The sequence below is a fragment of the Odontomachus brunneus genome, unplaced genomic scaffold (assembly GCF_010583005.1).
Source record: "Odontomachus brunneus isolate Ranch 3 - 2012 unplaced genomic scaffold, Obru_v1 Obru_scaffold_145, whole genome shotgun sequence".
Classification (NCBI taxonomy): Eukaryota; Metazoa; Arthropoda; class Insecta; order Hymenoptera; family Formicidae; genus Odontomachus; species Odontomachus brunneus.
The window spans coordinates 914,244-921,684 of record NW_022639595.1 but is presented as its reverse complement, the minus strand read 5'-3'; the positions used below and the strand labels follow the sequence as shown (position 1 = coordinate 921,684).

General features: G+C 34.7%; 1 long non-coding RNA gene across 2 annotated transcripts in view; it reads right to left on the bottom strand.

Moving 5' to 3' along the window:
- The window catches only part of LOC116850424, a 100,780-nt gene that overhangs the window by 21,958 nt on the left and 71,381 nt on the right, over positions 1–7,441 (bottom strand). For both annotated transcript variants that reach the window (XR_004379340.1, XR_004379341.1), the window contains exon 2: positions 3,776–3,955. This is a non-coding gene — a long non-coding RNA (uncharacterized LOC116850424). The remainder of the gene's footprint in view (positions 1–3,775; positions 3,956–7,441) is intronic.

Genomic DNA, 7,441 nt, shown 5'->3' with positions numbered 1-7,441 from the left:
AACAAGTTCTATCGCGCATAATTAATAAATTAAGAGACAAACGTACGTTTGCACACAAAAATAATTGCCTACAGTACGATTGTTTACAAGCTCTATTGCGCACAAATAAAAATTAAGAGACGAACGTACGTTTGTACACAAAAATTATTGCCATTAGTACGATTACCTACAAGCTCTATTACACACAAATAAAAAATTAAAAGCCGAACGCTCGTTAATATTTTAGTACATATATATCATTATATATATTTTAGTACATATATATTATTTCAATCGTCGCTCTCTATTGCGAAGCAAGATATTAATATTTAAAATGATACATTAATAGGGTTAGTAAATCTGTCACATGGACGTAGATATATATTATAATATATTGTAGATGCTAAAACACCGTGTTGTATTAAAAAGTCTATTAATTTGTTACAATCGTTGATTAAAAAATTGGTAATTATCCAGTTATACCGTCTATCTCTAGCTATGTAATTGGGGGGTTTCGCCCCCCAGACCCCCCGTAACACGGTGGGGGGGGGGGAGCTACAGCCTTTTGTGAGAAAGTCACTCTTTAGTTTAAGCACAAGAGACTATAGCCCCCACCCCCCATGATACGGGGGCTCTGGGAGGCGAAGCCCCCGGTCACATAGCTAGAGAGAGATGGTATGACAGATTTTCTAACCTAACGCGCTCTCAACTTTGTCTATTAATATCTCGCTTCGTAGTAGAGAGCGACGATTTTGTCAAAGGAAAAAGTTGTTTGGCATGCAAAAACGCGTCGATCGAGCTTATTTTCATCGAAATCGGAGGTGTTGCCGCTAAACTAAATAATTACCATATTATGTGTGCAAACAAGCGTTTGACTTTTAATTTTTTATTTGTGCGTAATAGAGTTTGTAGGTAATCGTACTGTAGGCAATTATTTTTGTATGTAAACGTACGTTTATCTCTTAATTTTTATTTGTGCGCAATAGAGCTTGCAAACGTACTGTAGGCAATAATATTATATGCGCAATGTGGCTTGTGTGCAATAGTTTGGTGTGTGCAAACGTACGTCCGTCTCTTAATTTTTATTTGTGCGCAATAGAGCTTGCAAACGTACTGTAGGCAATAATATTATATGCGCAATGTGGCTTGTGTGCAATAGTTTGGTGTGTGCAAACGTACGTCCGTCTCTTAATTTTTATTTGTACACAATAGAACTTGTAAACAATCTTACTGTAGGCAATAATTTTTGTACGCAAACGTGCATTCGTCTCTTAATTTTTATTTGTGCGCAATAGAGCATGTAGGCAATCATACTAGAGGCAATAATATTATGTGTGCAATGTGATTTGTGCGCAAATGTCGTGTGTGCAAACGAGCGTTCAGCTTTTAATTTTTTATTTGTGCATAATACAACTTGTAGGTAATTGTTCTGTAGGCAATAATTTTTGTGTGCAAATAAAATGTTGATAAGTTTGAATGTCAGCAATCGATACCGTAGGCAATTAATTTGTAGGCAAACGGGATCCTCCCCAAGAAACGACAGAGAATCGGCTATAGACGTTGACACAGCAAGTAGCGTTCGGGCCAGTATATGTTCATAAGAAAATTACATAAGCGACGAGTATGCGCGGAATATAACGTCTTGCATACGTCACCCCGAATACGAAACTCGATGCGACACACTTAAGTACGTGTTAAATCGTTAAATATTGAAGTTACCAACGAGGCGTCATTCGTAGGGTCAAGTATGCGGGTGTAAGCGTAATGTCGCGTGCATACAGTATCATCCTCAGTTTACGGCACGCGATAAAATTAATGAAAGCTTTCGTGTCGATAATACATAGGAAAATCGATAATATTACTGAGATGATAATAATATCATAAGCTGCCAAAGACATACAAATAATCGTCTATAAATAACGCCCAAGAATCATGTGGCATTATCCTGATTATCCTTATTATCATATGGTAATTATCTTTATGGTAATAATCCTTACAATACGATAATATGACCACTGCGGCTTTAATATCAAGGCTTAATCGCTGACCCTTTTATTGCTCGCTTTGCAAGATACACGGAATGATTTAACGAAGTCCGTTGAAGTTCTAACTAAGAAGTTAACATAAGTCAGGGCGCAGCGCTAATTTCGTCTGACGTGAAATTTCATTATTCATATAGAGCCGTAAAACCGTATCTTCCTCATGAAGATAAATTAATTCACATTTTTTGCAAGAAGAGCAATCTTTTCACGCGAAACACACGCATACTTGTGGACAGAAAGATTATCCTTAAATTTTCAAGTGAGTTTGTGAACTCATCTATCTTGTCCAATGAGAACTTTCCCATTAAAAAAGATATGAATTCTCCCATTGAACACGACGAAGAGTTCACAAATTGACTAAAAAAGTTATGGACAACCTTTCTGTCCACGAATGTACACATCTATTTTTTTCCTCATCACTTCTTCAAATTTGCATTTTAGATTGCAGTACATACTTGAACAAACGTAACCTGAAAGCAAAAGCAAAATTCTTATACAAGCAGACAGAACACGCTTTTACTTCTCTACAGCGAACAAATTTCTACGCGCCGCGCCAATCAGAAGCGTTATAACAGTGACACATTGACATCGTTGTGGTAGGAAAGAAGGGAACATCGAACAGTGGTATTAAGCAGTGGTAGTCAGACCGGCAGGCGTCCACTGGTATAAAAGCTACCAACAGCGTACAGCTGATGTCGTCCGATCAATACGGGGCGTTGCGGCACGGAACGCTATAGCTACGTCACGTGGCTCAGTCCGTCCATTCTAAGAGTCCGCGACTCGTTTTCACGCCACATTCCTCACGTTCTACTCTTTCTATGGCCTCACAAATCTCAACCATCCTGCCTTCGTCTGCCGCAGCGTCGACCACCATTGTATCGTCGGAAACAACATCGTACCCATGATACATACTGGCGCAGCCATTGTTATAGGACACTTTGTCTTGTCCCCACATGAGGCCTTTAACCGGAAGTAACATCAAAAGCTCGCAAAAACCCGAAAGATGTTTACAAGACGTTGTACGATTGCCAAGATTGGTATGTCTTTTGAACGTTGCTCACATCTCTCTCAGTCATTCGTGTTAAAACGCGATCGATCGGTGCGAGCAGCGCAGAAATTAAAAAGGACTGCCCAGTGCGGATCCATCCTCTCGCGCGATTTCACTCACGCGTCCTTTTCGTTCCGCTTGTTTATCGTTTTGTCAACTTGCAATGAAGGAACTTGACCGCGTTAGCAGATGTCTGCTAACTCGACGAGCTTATCGACGCGGCTAACGTCGCGAGAGAGAAACTTGACCATTAAGTTGTCGAGCAGTAGTCGCGGGGGACCCGGGAATAGGAGAGGTCGACTTCGTCGGAGCTGTTTAATCACGTCGTGGCACGAGTCACGACGGCACGAGGAATCACGCGAAGCAAAAAGAGCGAGCGGGGTATGGAATAAGCGAGGGACAAGGTTGCGCGGACGATGCAGTATAATTGTGGGAGAAACAAAAATCACCAAACGGTGTCACTAGGACAAATGACAAGTGGCTGAGGACTCAAAGAAAAGTATAACTTTGAGCTCCGAGTAAGTTGCTTTGTAAATTATACGATGACAGCGATAAAAAAAAAAGCAGAGTAAAAAATCACCGTTGCTATATTCCTAAAGAAACTATTTGTAACGTTTCTTCATGTACACAGAGTGTTGGAAGTTTCCTCTTTTTGCGCGCACCGTTATTTGTGTTATTGTTTCACGCGTGTATATCATTAATGTACCTTAACGTGAGATATGTGGCTGGTCGCAATGGACGAGGCAGGCTGTTGCTATTCGTTGTGTAGATTTTCCCCTTCAATTCTTACAAGCACTCATCTTCATGCCTTCTTCATCCACTTTCGCGAGTGGAGATCCTTCAGTGTTTCATTATCGCCTCAGCATATATGAGTTACCATCACCATCTGAAAAGTAACGAATAATGTCGCCGATTATGATATAATCTTCTTGTAATAATAATCATGTATGGGAAAGCTTTTTTGCGTAATCGTATTTCTCAAGTTTTCTCTGGAAGTAACGCAACGACAAACACGAAAAAGAAGAGGAGTTGCAGGAGAGAATATATCGACATCTCCTCAGAAATAAAAATATTTATTATATAGAATATAAGTTGAAATGATAATTATGTACTATTATTCCTTGCAAGCTATTCAACGATACAAATTAGAAAGTAGAATTTAGTTGTATTTAAATTATCATATTGAAGATACATCAGTCCAATTTGTTCAAAAGTCCAAAAAGAAATTTCAGGGTTATTATGTTTTAAACATATTGTTGCATACATGTTTTAAACATCAGACATATTGAATCTAATATACGTTATATTAACATATTTTAAACAAGTGTTTAAATTATGTTCTTTTAATAAAACATTTGGTCATTTTATTCACATAAAAAAGAAATTCTTTTATGTAAGATTATTAATATAACCAACCTGATTTAAAGATATTTATTTCTAAAAATCACTGTACTTTTAAACATTTATATACTTCGAAAAAAATTTAAACGCCGAAAACTAAACAAAATAAATAAAACACACACACACACACACATAATATATATATATATATATATATATATATATATATACAATATTATATTTATTTATTTATTGCTTTTCACGTTTATTTATCTATATGTTGTAATTTGTTTATTTATTTACATTATGCTGTAATTTTTTTCTTTTAGAATTGAACTATTTGAATTAAAAGTTCTAACAATTATAGTTAATTTTGAAACTTTTTCCAATAACTTCAAAGTATTATAGCGTAGATTGTAATTCGTTGTAGAAAATATTTCATTAATTCTATCTCATTCTTTACCACAGCGACTAAAATTTTCGCGAAATTTTTAAAACAGCGATTTAAAATTTCCATTCAATAGAATTATTCGGATAATCGGCATTTATTCGAATAATCAACTTGTCATGATGTACAAATATTTATGATATAATGCGCTTGGTTAAAAATTTTATCACTATATCAAAGAATAGGATAACATTAACCCTGCGATTGTGTGGTAAAAATGAGACTTCCGTGCCACCAGTATGTGAAAAAAAGCTTCTTCTTACATTTCCGCTACAATTTTAGTATTAAGGTTTCCAAGATCGCTGAATCCGAATATGATATCAGAATTTCAAAATTCAAAATAGTGGATCCAATATAACGGATCAAAATATAAAAATTCAATTATTTTTCCAAATTTTATCCGTCATATTGAATCTACCATTTTGAATTTTGAGATTCTGATATTATATTCGGATTCAGAGACCTCAAAAATTGCAAGATACCAAGCTTCGTACAAATCGCAAAAGGATAAATCGGTTTTTTTTAAGATGTACATATATGTACATCTCAAGGAGTTAATGAAATCTTCTGTACAACTGAAAGGAGATATAAAAATAAACAAACAAAAAAAATAAATAAAAGAAAAATTTGCTCGTAGAGTTTCATTTTTAAGGAAATTTATTTTGTAAATTCATAAGATACCCAGTAAACAAATTGAGCGCAGACTGCATGCAGATTGGCAGGAAATTTGATCAAAAACCCGCAGCAAAACCATAGCCATCTGTGTCTACATTAGGCTACGGTGGCGACAGATCTTGTCGTCGGACAATTGGTGCCAAATTTGCAGCAATTATCCGACAACAAGCTTTGCCGCATATCTAGCGGCAATTTAGCAGCAGGATTTGATATAACAGATCCTGCATCAAATTTGTTATCTATTTGCCATCAAAAGTTGATAGCAAACTCTGCTCGAAATCTGTTCGCGCAGGTTTGGCTATCTGGGTATATATATATACTCGCGGTCGGAAAGGTTGTCCGTTTTTTTTCTTTTTATAAATTTCAGAACTTATACGTTTTGTTCAATGAAAAAACTTTTTTATTGGAAAATAAATTCTGTCATTGAACAAGAAAGGTTCCTAAACTTACAAAAGGCCAGACAATCTTTCTTACCACGAGTACAATTGTGTACAACTGACTTGGCTAAAGAATTACGCTATTACTAATTGTTTTTATCTAGTGTTTACAACATTCTAAAGATGATGTATTTTACATAACATAACAATTTTTTATATATTATTGTTTTTTGTTGTATTAAAAATATTGTTGAAAATGTTTCTCCTATTGTCACATACAAAGTTCTGCTTGACAAATTAAAAAAGTATGAACGTATTTTGTGTTTCTTTTTTATTTTTCATATTTTTACACACTTTTTTATTTCAGCTGCGAAACGTTTTCAACATCTTCTTTTTAAATCTCTTCTTAGGCTCATAAATATGAAAATTTTAAAATCTACTTATGCTTCTTTAATTTATAGAATAAAGCTTGAGAAATCAAGGTTTTTAACTTATGCATACATTTAAAAATATAATAAATGTAAAATACGCGCTAAACAACCTATATTATTATGTTTAGCATATTTATTTAAAGCATATTCATATTGTAAACATATTTTTCTTCATACCGTACAGCAGGGTAAATTGAATAATGGGAGAATTTACATAATATTAAGCGTTTGCGACAATTTCAGAAAAATATGAGACGCCTTGTTTTATGTTTGAGGTTAGTAGTAAGGAAGATACTGTGGTCTACATATTTATACAAGTTTTAGAGAATATTTGTGAATCTGAAGATCTGTGGAGTATTTTACATTAAGCAAGGTAGGTAGAGAATTTCTGTTACTGCAGTTCTGTTACTGCAGTTTATAAGAATATATTCTGCTAGCTTAAGTTTTTATAAAATCTACATAAAAACTATGATAACAATATAACTTAAAAATGTTTCCTGCATGTATTAGCGATCGCCACGTCAACTAGTGGCGCATTTTGTTGAGTTATTGTAGTACTATATTATAATATTTTTATATTGCCACATGGGGAAATTTAAATACATTTTTATGGGCAATTAATAACGCACTCAGTTCCCTAATATGTATATTTCAACTGTTTTAAGACGCATTTCGTTATTTTAAATGGTGAAACATTATAAAAAAAGGATACTTGACTAAATTGGAACAAAGAAAGTATGAGGCAAACCATTACATCTGTTATTGATGTTATGTAGTTCATTTTAGGAGCTGCACAGCTATTTCATGTTTCCTACAAAAGTTTATTCAGAAAAGTTCTATCAAAGATAAATATGTGATAAAAATGAAGTTCCTCGTACTTCTATTGGGCGCCCCGCTGTACTTAATAGCGTTTTAGAAAAAACTTGACTATGTATGTGCATTTTGTAAAGTCAGCTACTATTAAAAAAAAAAACTACTATTTAAATATCTCTATAGAAAAAGGGGACTGGATCCGTTGCCAGCACTGCAAAGCATGGTATTATGAGCAATGCATTGGAGCCAAAAGAAGAAACAGTTCATTTGTGGCCCTTGTATATGAA